The sequence below is a fragment of the Equus przewalskii genome, chromosome 19 (assembly GCF_037783145.1).
Source record: "Equus przewalskii isolate Varuska chromosome 19, EquPr2, whole genome shotgun sequence".
In the NCBI taxonomy this organism is placed as follows: domain Eukaryota; kingdom Metazoa; phylum Chordata; class Mammalia; order Perissodactyla; family Equidae; genus Equus; species Equus przewalskii.
The window spans coordinates 26,343,470-26,358,556 of record NC_091849.1 but is presented as its reverse complement, the minus strand read 5'-3'; the positions used below and the strand labels follow the sequence as shown (position 1 = coordinate 26,358,556).

Genomic DNA, 15,087 nt, shown 5'->3' with positions numbered 1-15,087 from the left:
GGAACCTGGAAGATTCGAGAGAAATTAGATGATTTGGAAAGGAAACCAGTGTGCTGTGGAGAGGATTCAGGTGGGAAGCTACTTAGGATGAGCTAATTTTTTAAGTATATATTTACAGCAAGGCATATAAGGCAAGTGAAAAGAGACCTCAAACTTAGATGAAGATAGGATTCCAGAGGTGAGGACTTGACGTGTACAGGCAGGGACCTGCCTGTGGTCTGCGTTATAGTAAACACACTTTCTGAAGCTCTACAGTCTGGCCCTCATTACATCTCTGACCTCATCTCTTATCATGCTTCCCTTTATTCCTTTATTTCCAGCTGCGTTGATTTCTGTTTTTTTTGCATTGACTTCTTTTCTTTTCCTTGAATGTACCAGGCTCATTCTCTTGCCTCCTTCAAGTCTTTGCTCACGTGTAACCCACTCAATGAAGCCTTTCCTGACTACTCAAGTTAAAATTGCACCACTATCCCCCTTACTCACGTCAGCATTTTCTATCTCCTTTGCCTGATCTATATTTCCCTACCGTACTTTTCACCTTTTAATATAATCTACAATTTATTTATGTGGTTAGCATATTTTTTGTCTTCCCCTACTATGGAGTATGCTCTATACAGGCAGAGTTTCTCTTTCTTTTCTTCCTTGTTTTTGTTTCTTATCCACTGCTATATCATCTGTGCCTAGAATAGTGCCTGATATATAGTAGCTACCCATTAAATTTGTGTTAAATAAATGTTGAATGATTTAATACAATTGTAAATTTATGATTTCCAACCTCACATTGCCCCTTGATAATCTTGGTAATCCTTGACACTTCTGTGGAAAACTTAGACTGCTATATCTATTTCACACTTCTTTTGTTTCCTCAGACCTTGAACCACTCTATTCTCTTCACAGATTACAAAGAAAATACAGTCTCTTAGATGGGAACCCTTTCACCATCCTGAAACGAACGTCAGCCTGCCTAAATCTGTATAGTCCCGTTCTTTATCCCTCCCATTTAAATTGAGGAGCTCTATCTACCCTTCTGTAACAATTCTTCTACCTGTGCTTTGGATCTCATCTTTCCTGTATCTTCAATACCTTTATTCTGTTTCCCTTCTCCCTCTTTCTATTTTATACACCCTTGGCAGTTGTATCCTTCCTGTTATTTTTTCCCAGCTTTAAGGTATCTTTTACATGAAATAAAATTCATCAATTTCATCTGAATGTTTTGAATTTTAACAATTGTTTACAGTTGTGTAACTTCTACCACATCAAGATATAGAACTCTTTGTCCAGTATAGTACCCATTAGCCATATGCACCTATTTAAAATTAAATTAATTAAAATTAAATGAAATTAAAAGTTTATTTCCTTGCTTATACTAGTAACATTTCAAATGCTTAGTAGTCACATGCGGCCAGCAGCTACTGTATTTGACAGTACAAGTATACAGTGCTTTGATCATTTCAGAAAGCTCTATTGGACAAGGCTATGAGTGCTACTGTAACTATGTCTCATAAATTTTGATATGATTACATATATTACCATTATATTTGAAATATTTTCTTATATTTTTTGTAATTTCTTTGACTAATTGACTTAGCACTACGTTGTTTAATTTCCAAATATCTAGGGATTTTTCCAGATATCTTATTGTTATTGATTGCTAGCTAAATTCCACTTTCCTCAGAGAATATATTCTGAATGATCTCAATCTTCTTATGTCTGAAAAATGCTTTTATTTTACTTTCATCTTTTAAAGATACTTCCTCTGGGTGTATAATTCTAGGTTGACAAGTTTTGTTTTTCTATCAGTACTTTAAAGAGGATGCGCCTCTGTCTTCCCAACTGCATGGTTTCTGGTGTGAAATCTGCTGTCATCTTATCTTTGTTCCTCTATGTGTAATATGTCTTTTTTTCCTCTGGCTGATTTTAAGATTTTCTCTTTATCACTAGTTTTGACCAATTTGATAAAGTGCATTGGTTCTGTTCTCCATGTTTCTTGTGCCTAGAATTTGTTGAGCTTCTTGGGTCAGTGGTTTAGTAGTTTTCATCAAATTTGTACAGTTATAAGCCACTATTTCTTCTAATATTTTTTTCTGCCTCGCTCCCCCAATTTGGGAATTCCAGTTACACAAACATTGGTCTGTTTAAATTTGTCCCACAGTTCATTGATGCTCTGTTCATTTCTTTTTTAAAAAAAATTCGTCATTCTCTGTTTCTTTTTGGATAGTTTTTATTGCTATGTCTTCAAGTTCACTGATCTTTTCTTCTGCAATTTTTAGTCTACCTTTAATTCTATCAGTGTATTTTTCATCTTGGTCATTTTAATTTTTATCACTAGAAATTCAATTTCAGTCTTTTTTATTTCATCCACGATTCTCTGCTTAACTCTTTGGACATATGGAATATAGCTATAATAATTCTAATTCTAACATCTGTCAGTTCTGGATTGGTTTTGATTAATTGTTTTTTGTTGTGAGTTGTAGTTTTCTTCTTATTTTTCCTAGTAATCTTTGTTTGGATTCCAAACATTAATTTTATCTTCTTGGGTGTTAGATGTTTTTGTATTCCTAGAAATATTTAAGAGCTTTTATCTGAGATGCAATTAAGTTACTTAGAAATGGTTTAATCCTTTCCGGTCTTACTTTTAAGATTTTAAGGTTAAGATATATATATATATATATATATATAGTAGATCTATTTTCCTTTAACAAACCTTTCCTGTTGGGTAACACACTCCTGTGTGTTTCTCCTTTACTCTCATACTACTACCACACTCACAGCACTTCTGACACCAGATGTGTGGGATGTTTTTCCCACACCAAGCAGTTCGCTATGACACCAGCTGTGTGTCCTACAATTCAATTCAGTTCTGACACTAGTCAGAGTTAGTGAAGACCCCACAGGTTAAGGGCTTTTTCCTACAGGATGGCCTCCCACTTCAGATGCCAATTGCAATTAGTAGGCCCCCACGTTGCCCACAACTTCTGTCTGACTTGGCTACAAATTGGACTGTCCCATGACCTCCCTTTTTGGATTCAGTCATTTGCTGTAACAGCTCACAGAACTCAGGGAAACACTTACTTATGTATTCCAGTTTTTTATGTCATAAAGGATGCAGATGAACAGCCAGATGAAGAGATATAAAGGGCAAGGTACAGAGGGTTGGAGCATAGGAGCTTTTGTCTCTATGGAGTTGAAGTGTGCCACCCTCCCAGTCCATAGATGGTTTCACCAACCTGGGGGCTCTCCAGACTTTGTACTTTGGGGATTTTTTAGGGAGGATTCATCATATAGGCATGACTGACTATTCATTCAATCTGTAGCCCCTCTCCCCTCCCTGGAGGATGGGAGGGTGGGGCTGAAAGTTCTAAGCTTCTAATCATGGCTTGGTCTTTCTGGTGACGAGCCCCTATCCTCAGGCTGTTCAGGAGCCTATGAAGAGTAACCTCAGAACAAAGGACACTCCTATCACTCAGAAATTCCAGGGGATTTAGGAACTCTTTGTCGGGAACCAAGGACAAAGACCAAGTATTAGAACAAAAGATACTCCTGGTGCTTTTATCACTTAGGAAATTACAGGATATTTTAGGAGCTCTGTGCCAGGAATGGGGTCAGAGACCAATATATGTTCTTTCTGTTATTTCTCACCTTATATTTTCTTTATGACAGTGCATTTGAGTACTTGTAATACCGAATACTTTGTAAATGCTTTTGTATTATATGAATAATTTCTGTGTTTAAAAGAAAGAGTCATGCAGTATATTTTAGATCCTACATTACTTCCCAGATAGAGACTGATGAAGAGTCATTTATTTATTCAACCATGACTCATTGTACACTTTCTATGTACCAGGCACTAAGTGTGCCCAGGCACTACTTTGTTGTTACATGTTTTATGTATTGGCTATGTTCTCTCTGATATTCCTGGTGAGAGAGGCAGACTTATTTTTATCTGATCCTGAGCAATGTCACAATTCTCTTGTTCATTGTTTTTTATTGCTTCAACTCTACTAGTTTTCATACTAAGTTTTCAAGATATTATTTGTCAAATCTAGTTCAGTTATATTTGGCCTTCAACATAATTAGCTGGTTGCTACTCTCCATATCCTTCTGCCCTCACACATGCATAATCTCTCTCATATCAACATGACTCATGAGGATGGTACTTTTTTTTTTAATCAATGATGAACCTACAGTGACATGGCATAATCACTCAAAGTCCATAGTTTACCTTAGGGTTTTCACTTTTGGTGTTGTACATTCTATGGGTTTTGACAAATGTATAATGCCATATACCTGTCATTATTATGTCATACAGAGTATTTTCATTGCCCTAAAAATCACCTGTGCTCTGCCTATTCATCTTTCCCCTCACCCCCAACCCCTGATCTTTTTTTTTAAATTAAGATTACATTGGTTTATAAGATTATATAAATTTCAGGTGTACATCATTATATTTTGATGTCTGTACAGACTGCATAGTGTTCACCACCAAAAGTCTGGTTTCCATCCATCAGCACTGGTGTTTTTATTGTCTCCATAGTTTTGCTTTTTTCAGAATGTCATATAATTAGAATTATACAACATAGAGTCTTTTCAGATTGACTTCTTTTACTTAGTAATATGTGTTTAAGTTTTCTCCATGTCCTTTCATCACTTGATAGCTCATTTCTTTTTAGCACTGAACAATATTCCATTGTCTGGGTGTACCACAATTTATTTATCCATTCACCTACTGAAGGATATCTTGGTTGCTTCCAAGTTTTGGCAGTTGTGAATAGAGCTGCTATAAATATCCATGTGCAGGTTTTTGTGTGGACGTAAGGTTCAGCTCATTTGGGTATATACCAAGGAGCATGATTACTGGATCATTTGGTAAGAGTATGTTTAGTTTTATAAGAAACTGCCAAAGTGCTTCCAAAGTGGCTGTAGCATTTTGCATTCCCACTAGCAATGTAGGAGAGTTCCTGTTGTTCCACATCCTCCCCAGCATTTGGTGTTGTCATTGTTTCAGATTTTGGCCGTTCTAGCAGGTGTGTAGTGGTGTCACTTTGTTTTGATTTGCATTTCCCTGGTGACATATGATGTGGAACATTTTTTCATATGCTTTATTTGCCATCTGTATATCTTTTTTGGTGAAGTGTCTGTTAAGATCTTTGGTCCATTTTTAAATCAGCTTGTTTGTTTTCTTATTGTTGAGTTTTAAGAATTTTTCTGTGTTTTATTAACAATGCTTTAACAGATATGTCTTTTGCCAGTGTTTTCTTTCAGTATGACTTGTCTTCTAATTCTCTTGATACAGTCTTTTGCAGAGCAGAAGTTTTTAATTTTAATGAAGTCCAGCTTATCAATTATTTCTTTCATGCATTGTTTTGTATCTAAAAAGGCAATCAGCATACCCAATGTTATCTAGGTTTTCTCCTATGTTACTTCCAGGAATTTTATAGTTTTGCAGTTTATATTTGGGTCTGCAATCCATTCTGAGTGAATTTTTGTGAAAGGTGTAAGGGTCTGTGTCTAGGTTCACTTTTTGCATGTGGATGTCCAGTTGTTCCAGTACTATTTGTTGAAGAGACCATCTTTGCTCCATTTTTTAAAGTCTTTATTCTGTTGTCAAAGATCAGTTGAGTATATTTATGTGGGATTATTTCAGGGCTCTCTATTCTGTTTCATTGTCTATTTTTGACCACACTTTCTTGATTACTATAGCTTTATAATGAGTTTTGAAGTTGGGTGGTGTCAGTCCTCCAACTTTGTTCTTCACCTTCAATATTGCGTTGGCTATTCTGGGTCTTTTTCATTTCCGTATAAACTTTAAAATCACTTTGTTGATAGTCATAAGATAACTTCTTGGGGTTTTGATAAGGATTGCATTGAATCTATAGGTGAAGTTGGGAAGAACTGATATCTTGAAAATATTGAGTCTTCCTATCCATAAATATGGGATATCTCTCCATTTATTATTTCTTCTTTGATTTCATTCACCAGAATTTTGTAATTTTCTTCATATTGATTTGTACCTACTTTGTTAGATTTATGGCTGTTTCATTTTCTTTCAGTGCTCACATAAATGGTATTGTGGTTTTAATTTCAGATTCCACTGTTCATTGTTTGTATATAGGAGAGCAGTTGGCTTTTGTGTATTAACCTGGTATCCTGCAGTCCTGCTATAATGCCTTATAAGTTCCAGGAGTTTCTTTGTCTTTTATTTCAGATTTTCCACAGATGATCATGTCATCTGTGAACAAAGACAGTTTTATATCTTTCTTCCCAATTTGTATGTGTACCTTTTAATTACTTCTCTTGTTTTATTGCATTAGCAAAGACTTCTGGTACAGTGTTGAAAAGGAATGGTGAGAGTGGACATCCTTGCATTGTACCTGATGTTAGCAAGAAAGCTTCCAGTTTCTCACCATTAAGAATGATGTTAGCTGTCAGTTTTTTAAAATAGTCTTTATCAAGTTGAGAAAGTTCCCCTCTATTCTTAGTTTACTGAGAATTTTTTGTCATGAATGATTGCTGGATTTTGTCAAATGCTTTTTCCGCATCTATTAATGTGATCATATGGTTTCTCTTTTTTAGTTTGTTGATGTAATGGATTACATTAAGTGAAACTTGCCTTGCATACCTGGGATAAATCCCACTTGGTTGTGGTGTATAATTATTTTTATGCATCGTTGGATTCAATTTGCTAGTTTTTTTTGTTGAGGATTTTTTGCATCTATGTTCATGAGAGATATTGGTCTATAGTATCTTTTCCTGTAGTGTCTTTATCTGGTTTTGGTGTTAGGGTAATGCTGGCCTCATAGAATGAGTTACAAAGTATTCCCTCTGCTTCTATCCTCTGGAAGAGATTATAGAAAATTGGTACAATTTCTTCTTTAAGTGTTTGGTAGAATTCATCAGTGAACCCATCTGGTCCTAGTGCTTTCTGTTTTGGAATATTATTAATTAGTTATTCCACGTCTTTAATAGCTATAGGCCTATTCAAATTGTGTATTTCTTCTTGTATGAGTTTTGGCAGATTGTCTTGCAATCTGCCAAATAGACCAGGAATTGGTCTGTTTCATCTAGGTTGTCCAATTTGTGGGCATTGAATCATTCATACTATTCCTTTATTATCCTTTTAATGCGTATGAAATCTTTAGTGATGTCTTCTCTTTATTTCTGATATTAGTAACTGGTATCATTTTTCTTTTTTTCTTAATTAGCCTGACTAGAGGCCTATCAATTTTATTGATCATTTCAACTTTTGGTTTTATTGATTTCTCTATTGATTTCCTGTTTACAATTTCACTGATTTCTACTCTAATTCTTTTTTTATTTTTCCTTCTGCTCACTTTGGATCTAATTTGTGCTGCTTTTTCTAGTTTCCTAAGGTGGAAACTTAGATTATTGATTTTAGATCTTTCTTCTTTTCTAATATATGCGTTCGGTGCTATAAATTTCCCTCTAAACACTACTTTCACTGCATCTCACAAATTTTGATAAATTGTTTTCATTTTCGTTTAGTTCAAAGTATTTTAAAATTTCTCTCACAAATTCTTCTTTGACCCATTTGTTATGTAGAAGTGTGTTTTTACATTTTTTTTCTTTTTGAGGAAGATTACCCCTGAGTTACCATCTGCTGCCATTCCTCCTCTTTTTGCTGAGGAAGACTGTCCCTGAGCTAACATCCATGCCCATCTTCCTCTACTTCCTATGTGGGATGCCTGCCACAGCATAGCTTGCCAAGCAGTGCCATGTCTGCACCCAGGATCCGAGCTGGTGAACCCCAGGCCAGCAAAGCAGAATGTGTGAACTTAACTCCTGCACCACCGGGCTGGCCCCTGTAGAAGTGTGTTTTTAAATCTCCATGTATTTTGGGATTTTCCAGTTATCTTTCTCTCATTGATTTCTAGTTTAATTCCACTGTGGTCTGAAAGCAGATATTGCATGATTTCTGATCTTTTAAATTTGTTAAGGTGTGTTTTATGGCCCAGAATGTGGTCTGTCTTGGTGAATGTTCCCTATTAGCTTGAGAAAAATATGTATTTTGCTGTTGTTGGATGAAGTAGTCTATAGATGTCCATTATATCCACTTGATTGATGATGATGTTGCATTCAGCTGTGTACTTACTGATTTTCTGCCTGCTGGATCTGTCCATTTCTGAGAGAAGTTGAAGTCTCCAATTATGGCAGTGGGTTCAGCTGTTTCTCCCTGTAGTTCTATCGGTTTTTGCCTCATATAGTTTGCCTCTCTATTGTTAGGTGCATACATGTTAAGAATTATTATGCCTTCTTGGAGGACTGACCACTTTGTCATTAGCTAAATGTCCTTCTTTATCCCTGATAACTTTTCTTACTTTGAGGTCTGCTCTGTCTGAAATTAATATAGCTGCTTCTGCTTTCTTTTGATTAGTGTTAGCATGGTATATTTTTTCCATCCATTTATTTTTAATCTGTATGTGTCTTTATATTTAAAGTGGATTTCTGGTAGACAATATATAGTTGGATCTTGTTTTTTGATCCACTCTGACAATCTCTGTCTTGTAATTGGTTCATTTAGACCATTCAAATAATCACCATTCAAAGTGATTATTGATATAGTTGGATTAATATCTACCATATTTGTTAGTGCTTTTTATTCTTCCACTCTTATTCTGCCTTTTGTGGTTGTAATTGAGCCTTTTATATGATTCTATTTTCTCTCCTTTTTTAGTATATCAGTTATGCGTTTTTAATTTTTTTAGTGGTTGCCGTAGAGTTTGTAATATACGTTTACAACTAATCCAAGTCCACTTTCAAATAATACTATACCACTTCACGGGTAGTGTGAGTGCGTTATAATAACAAAATAATCCTAATTCCTTCTTCCTTTGTCTTGTATCATTGCTGTCATTTATTTCGTTAATACACAAGCATACATATTATACATAGATATAGGATGTATACATAAGCATACGTAATCTATTATTGATATTTAAAAAAAAACTGTTATCTGTTAAATCAATTAAGAATAAGAATATTAAGTTTTTATTTTACCTTACTTATTCCATCTTTGGTGCACCTCCTTTCTTTATGTAGATCTGAGTTTCTGACCTATATTATTTCCCCTCTCTCTAAAGAACTTCTTTTAACATTTTTTGCAAGGCAGGTCTGCTGGCAAATTCTCTCAAGTTTTGTCTGAGAAAGTCTTTATTTCTCCTTCACTTTTGAAGGATAATTTCACAGGGTATAGAATTCTAGGTTAATTTTTTTTCTGTCAATACTTTAAATGTTTTACTCCACTTTCTTGCTTGCAAGATTTCTGAGGAGAAGTTGGATGTAATTCTTATCTTTGTTCCTTTCTAGGTAAGGTATTTTTGTCCTCTGACTTCTTTCAGGAGTTTTTCTTTATTTTTTATTTTCTATAATTCAAAAATGATATGTCTAGCTGTAGTTTTTTGGGTGCTTGTCCTGCTTGGTGTTTTCTGGGCTTCCTGGATCTGTAGTTTAGTGTCTGACATTAATGTGTGTCATTGTTTCAGATATTTCTTCTGTTCCTTTTTCTCTTTCTTGTCCTTCTGTTATTCTCATTACACTTATTATACTTTCTGTAGTTGTCCCACAGTATTTGGATATTCTGTTCTGTTTTTTTCAGACTTTATACTCTTTGCTTTTCAGTTTTTGAGGATTCTGTTGATAATATCCTCTTGGAGATTCTTTCCTCAGCTGTGTCCAGTCAACTAAAGTGTCTCTCAAAGGCATTCTTCATTTCTGTTACATTTTCTCTTTTTATCTCTGGCATTTTTCTGTTATTCTTTCTTAGGATTTCCATCTCTCTGCTTACATTGCCCATCTGTTTTTGAATGCTGTCTACTTTATCCTTTAGAGCCCTTAGCATATTAATCATAGTAGTTTTAAATTCCCAGTCTGATAAATCCAGTATCCCTGCTATATCTGGTTCTGATGCTTGCTGTGTCTCTTCAAATTGTGTTTTTTGCCTTTTGGTAATTTTTCATTGATAATTGAACATGATGTACTGGGTAAAAGGAACTGCTGGAAATAGGCCTTAAGTAATGTGGTGGTAAGATATTGGGGGAAGGCAGGCATTCTATGGTCCTATGATTAGGTCTTAGTCCTTTAGTGAGCCTTTCTCTCTGGACTGTGAACCTCAAAAGTGTTTCTTTGTTTTTTCCTTCTCCCTTCGTCCCACAGGATAGCAGGAATGGGTTAGAGGATTTCTGCCATGTCAAAGGCCAGAGCCAGTTGGAGTTGGGTATTTCCCTTCTTTTAAGGTGAGTTAGGCTCTGATAAAACCCAAGCAGGTTAGGCTGAGGTTAACTAATTTCCCCTGAGGGTCAGCCCTGTTAAGAAGAACAGAATGTTCTGAGTTATTTCAGAATGGATCCTTTCTCCCTTCCCCTGCCAAAAGCCCAAGAGGACTTTTCTCAGATGTTTACTTTGGGAATTTAGTCGAGCTCTTGGAGCTAAATCTCACAATATTATGGATGCCCTCCCTCCCCATGACTGCATCCCCCTAGAGTGTTTTACTCTCAGAGTTGTCCACACTGAGCCTTCAGCAATTCATCAGTTATAGTTCAGATTTTTCTACCCCTGGCACTGGTTCTTGCAGCATTTTCCACTGGTGAGTCTCTGATCCTATAAGTTGTGACTGCCTGTATTCCTCTGTCTTTCCCTTCTCGGGGGCAGTGGTTTGCCCTGTGTCCTCTGGTCTCTTAAGGATCAAAGAAGAATTGTTGATTTTTCAGTTGTCCACCTTTGTATTTGTTGTTAGGATAGAGTGGTGACTTCCAAGCTCCTTATATGCAGAAGCAGAAACCTGATACTTCTTAAAGTATGGATTATTCCATCATGTAGACTTAGGAAATTTGATTTTGGGGGGGGGGGGCGGCCTCCACATAGAGCTACAAACTGCTAAAGTCTAAGAGTAATGGAATGGACAACCTGGAAGAATCAAAATAGGAGGTTTTGGTGAGAATGTGTGTGATGTTTGTGAGTTCAAATTTCAGAGATTTAACACTCTGTGGAGATGGCTCAGTCTTACAGTTGACTTTGGGAATGGGTACAAGAATTATATAGAAAAATTAGAAACAAGATTTCTATATAAAATGAAAGCTGAAAGATCAAACATGCCACTTATAATAAAAACTGTAAATTGGATTAAAATACTTTCTAAGTATTCTAAATGCTTTACATATTTACATATTATTTACATATTAACTCATTTAATCTTTGTGATAAGCCTGAATTGTAGTACTTGTTATCGTCCCTATTTAAAGTACAGCCTCTTGGTTTAGTTGTGTTTTGGTTTTTGAACCAAAGTGATAAAGAAAGATTTCAAATAAAAGATTATACAGATATAAATAAAAAGGAAGCTGAACTACAGAATTAATTTAAAAATAGAATTTATAGCCAAAGAAAATAAGACAAAGGAGGTCTTTTAGGATTATGATTAAGTTTGCTTTTTTTTGAATATCTAATACATCCATATAGTTCAAAAATAAGAAATTGGAAAAGATATACAGTGAAAGGCCTTCTTCATATTCTTTTTCTGCCCAGTTCCAGCTCCCCACCCTCCTTAGATAATCCTGTTCTTATCTGACCAGACTTTATAACAAAAAAAGAACACGTTATGCATACTGTTTACCATCTTGCTTTTTTCACTATATCTTGGGGATCTTTCCATATCGGTATGTAGATCTTCCTGTTTTTTTACAACTGTGTATAATTCTGTTTTTAAATTTAACCAGTCAGTTCCCTATTGAGGAATATTTGGGTTTCCAGATAATGCTGCAATGAATTCCTCCATATATATGAATTTCCCAAAGTAGAATTGCTAGATAAAAGATTCAGTTATGTACCTGTAATTTTGGTAAATATTACCAAATTGCTTACCATTAGGGCTATCCTAGTTTATACACCCTTCAGCAGGGTATGAGTATGTCTGTTCCCTATGGCCAAGATAAGCATTTTTGTTAATTTGAGAGGTATAATCTACAATAAAGACATACCATGGCTTTTTCTATCCTGAATAGCATAGCACCAGAGTTTATAAATATATATAAATAAAATATACATATACGATATACAAAATATGTTAAAAATGCAAAAGAAATATTGACAAGTGTACAAAGATAATATGCCTTTCTTACTACTAGACAGAATCAAGCAAACAAAAAATGAAGATGTGTTGGTGCCGGGCCAGTGTCATAGTGGTTAAGATTGCAAGCTCCGTTTTGGCAGCCCAGGGTTTACAGATTCAGATCCCAGGCGCAGATGTAGCATCACTCATCAAGCCACACTGTGGCCGCATCCCACGTAAAATAGAGGAAGAATGACACAGATGTTAGCTCAGGGCCAATCTTCCTCACACACACACACACAAAATAAATAAATAAAAAATAAAGATGTGGAATGTCTGGATAATTCATTAAAGTTGATTATGTACCTCTACAAATGGAGCATACATTTTCTACTATAAAATCCAGGGAAAATTACAAGGTTAATCATATATATTAGGCAACCTAGCAAACCCTAATAAAGTTGTTGAAAACTTTCAGGCTCAGTTATCTGAATCTCATGCTCATTTTTATCTTAGTCTCTTTATTCATGTACTTCCATCTACTGTGCATGCTTCCTTTTATGCCAATCCTTGTGGCAGGTATTTACAGAGTTCCGCAGAATGATACACAAAAGAACTTTATTTATGCTAACAGTTATATATTAGTGGAATTAGTTATAGTATTCATGATCTTGATATATATAATTTTTTTAAGTAAATACTTTTTTGAAGCAAGTTAATTTCTTTTAAAAGTGGTCGTTAATGTTGCTTTTTTAATGATCACACATTTATTTCTTGACTCTATAGTTTGTATTTGTCCCTCACCACTGTACTATAAATATGCTCATGAAGGGCATTCATTATTCCTTTCCTTTCAAAAGAATCTAGTGACTTTTCCTTAGCCCTCTTTTATCTTCTTAGATAAAATTGAGTTCATTGTCCTTATGAAACCATCTTTTTATACTGTGCATGACAGTGTAAAGCTCTGATTTACCTAATTTTCTAACTACTCCATGAGTTCCTTTCGTGGTTTCTCTTTCTGTCTCTTAGTAATGGGTATCTGTGAAAAGTTGTCTCTGCAGTGGTTGTTACGGTTTATAGGTTGAATCTCCCCCTTAGCATTTATGCCTGTAATTATTTAAAAAGTAGAAACTTGCCACCAAACATTTACTTTTCCAAAAATTAGGATAGTGCTTTTATCTTAACTTTTGCTTTAAACAGTTTCCAGGGCTTAGTTAAAAAAAAAAAAAGTGACTGGACTGATTTTTAAAAACTACTGTCATTGTGGCATTCTCATTAAAAAAAAAAACAGCCAACATTTGTCCACTCACCAAACATTTGGCAAACATATGCTGTGTGCCAGATATTGTGCCAGGAGTTGAGGGCTCAAATGTTAAAGACTTCAGTCTCTCATCTCCAGGAGTTCAGGGTCTAGTAAAAGAGGCTGTGATAAGTGCTGTGCTGAAGAATATGCTGACCCAACATGGGGAGCAGTGGTGAAGAAAGTGGACTCTGGGCCCCAGCTGACTGGGTTGAATCCTGGCTCTGCCACTTACTAGCTCTGTAGCCTTGAGAAAATTTCTTAATCTCTCTAAGCTAGCACTGATCAATAGAAATATAATGCGAACCACATATGTAATTTAAAATTTTCTAGTAGCCATGTTTAAAAAAAATAATGAGAAACAGGTAAAATTAATTTTAATCTTATCCCATAACCTAAAACATCGTCTTAACATGTACTCAATATAAAAATTTATTAAAGAGATATTTTACATTTGTTTTGTACTGGATCTTCAAAATCTGGTATGTATTTTACACTTATAGCACAGCTCAATTTGGACTAGCCATATTTCTAATGCTCAGTAGCCACATGTGGCTAGAGGTTACTGTATGGGATAATACAATTTTATGCCCTATTTCTTCATTCATAAAATGGGGATAATAATAGTTTCTATCTCACGGAGTTCTAGTGAGGAATAGGTGATTAAATACGTGTAAAGTACTTAGAACAGTGATGGTTCTAAGCATGGTAAGCGCTCATTAAATGTTAGCTGTTATTATTTTTAAGGATAATTATTTTATTGTTGTAGAGGCCATGAAAATATAGATAAGGAGCCTAGAAGAGGTGATGTTAAAATTGAATCCTGAAGAATGGGCAGGAATTAGATCAAAGACTAGGTGATGGGAGGGGAGTTCTACATGAAAAGAGCATTTACAGGGAGACATAAGAAATTTGATGAATACTAGGAAGTAAAAACAGTATGGTTAGAGTATAAGGTATGTGTGAAACTGACAGATGATGAGGCTGGATTGGTAGGTGGATCAAATCGTTAAGGACCTTTATCTCAAAGGGTCGGTCAATGACAAGCCACATATATGATGGTGGTCCCATAAGATTAGTACCGGATAGCCTAGGTGTGTAGTAGGCTATGCCATCACATATAGCATGTGTGAGTACAGTTTACGATGTTTGCATAAGGATGAAATTGCCTAATGACGCATTTCTCAGAACATATCCCAGTCGTTAAGCGATTCATTTCTGTATTTGAAAGATCACAGTATCAGCAGTATTGAGGGTTGGAAAGGGGCCAAATGAGAGGACTTCTTCTGATTTCACAGAGAGAGTCAGTAGAAAGCTGAGATTAAAACTGAGGATTTTATGAGCCTGTAGCCATGATAATTTCTACTACTTCAGACAGAGCAGTAGAGATTAAGTGCTTGGACTCTGGAGTTCTGGCTTATGTGTTTCTTGGGGCAAGTGGCTTCAGCACTCTGAACCTCCTTTGAAATAGAAATTCCATTATCCACCTGATAGGCTTCTAATTAACTATTGTTAATATTGTGAGGCAGCTTGGCATAAACTCAATACAACCAAAAAAGGCATCAAAGTTTCTTTCTCTTTCCTCTAAGACATGAAGTAGTGACTCTGGAGACACATATATGCACACATGAGATAATAGATAAACAATGTAAAACACTGCTTTTAAGTGCTAAAATTAGAAGTTAAAACAGTAGAGCAAATATTGTGGGAGATCAGGAAAACTGGGGAA

At 35.4% G+C, this 15,087-nt stretch overlaps 1 protein-coding gene across 8 annotated transcripts in view; it reads left to right on the top strand.

Annotated features, from left to right (window-relative positions):
* The window catches only part of LOC103566333 (zinc finger protein 184), a 33,036-nt gene that overhangs the window by 4,823 nt on the left and 13,126 nt on the right, over positions 1 to 15,087 (top strand). Inside the window, exon 3 of one of the 8 annotated variants that reach the window (XM_070585120.1) lies at positions 10,171 to 10,250. The exons of the other annotated variants lie outside the window; for them this stretch is intronic. The gene's annotated coding sequence lies outside the window, so the exon portion shown is untranslated. The remainder of the gene's footprint in view (positions 1 to 10,170; positions 10,251 to 15,087) is intronic. 8 annotated transcript variants of the gene reach the window in all.